Source organism: Arachis hypogaea, chromosome 14 (genome assembly GCF_003086295.3).
Source record: "Arachis hypogaea cultivar Tifrunner chromosome 14, arahy.Tifrunner.gnm2.J5K5, whole genome shotgun sequence".
In the NCBI taxonomy this organism is placed as follows: Eukaryota; Viridiplantae; Streptophyta; class Magnoliopsida; order Fabales; family Fabaceae; genus Arachis; species Arachis hypogaea.
In genome coordinates, this window is record NC_092049.1 from 117,494,926 (window position 1) to 117,495,796 (window position 871).

The 871-nt window shown below is 41.2% G+C and overlaps 1 non-coding gene across 1 annotated transcript; it reads right to left on the reverse strand.

Moving 5' to 3' along the window:
• Nucleotides 1-238: 238 nt before the first annotated feature.
• On the reverse strand, nt 239-346 carry LOC112745485 (small nucleolar RNA R71). The gene has a single exon (XR_003173412.1). It is a non-coding gene; the product is annotated as a small nucleolar RNA R71 (small nucleolar RNA).
• Nucleotides 347-871: the final 525 nt, after the last annotated feature.

Here is an 871-nt window from a genome sequence, read left to right on the forward strand (position 1 = left end):
GTTTCATGGACTTCCATCTGAAGATCCTTTTCAGTTCTTAACTGAATTCTTGTAGATATGTGATACTGTAAAGACTAATGGAGTAGATCCTGAAGTCTACAGGCTCATGCTTTTCCCTTTTGCTGTAAGAGACAGAGCTAGATTATGGTTGGATTCTCAACCTAAAGACAGCCTGAACTCTTGGGATAAGCTGGTCACGGCTTTCTTAGCCAAGTACTTTCCTCCTCAAAAGCTGAGCAAGCTTAGAGCTGATGTTCAAACCTTCAGACAGAAAGAAGGTGAATCCCTCTATGAAGCTTGGGAAAGATACAAACAGTTGACCAAAAAGTGTCCTTCTGACATGCTTTCAGAATGGACCGTCCTGGATATATTCTATGATGGTCTGTCTGAGTTATCTAAGATGTCATTAGATACTTCTGCAGGTGGATCCATTCACCTAAAGAAAACGCCTGCAGAAGCCCAAGAACTCATTGACATGGTTGCTAATAACCAGTTCATGTACACTTCTGAAAGGAATCCTGTGAGCAATGGGACGCCTATGAAGAAGGGAGTTCTTGAGGTTGATACTCTGAATGCCATATTGGCTCAGAATAAAATATTGACTCAGCAAGTCAATATGATTTCTCAGAGTCTGCATGGAATGCAAGCTGCATCCAACAGTACTCAAGAGGCATCTTCTGAAGAAGAAGCCTATGATCCTGAGAACCCTGCAATAGCAGAGGTAAATTACTTAGGTGAACCTTATGGAAACACCTATAACTCAACATGGAGAAATCATCCAAATTTCTCATGGAAGGATCAAAAGCCCCAACAAGGCTTTAATAATGGTGGAAGAAACAGGTTTAGCAATAGCAAACCTTTTCCATCATCC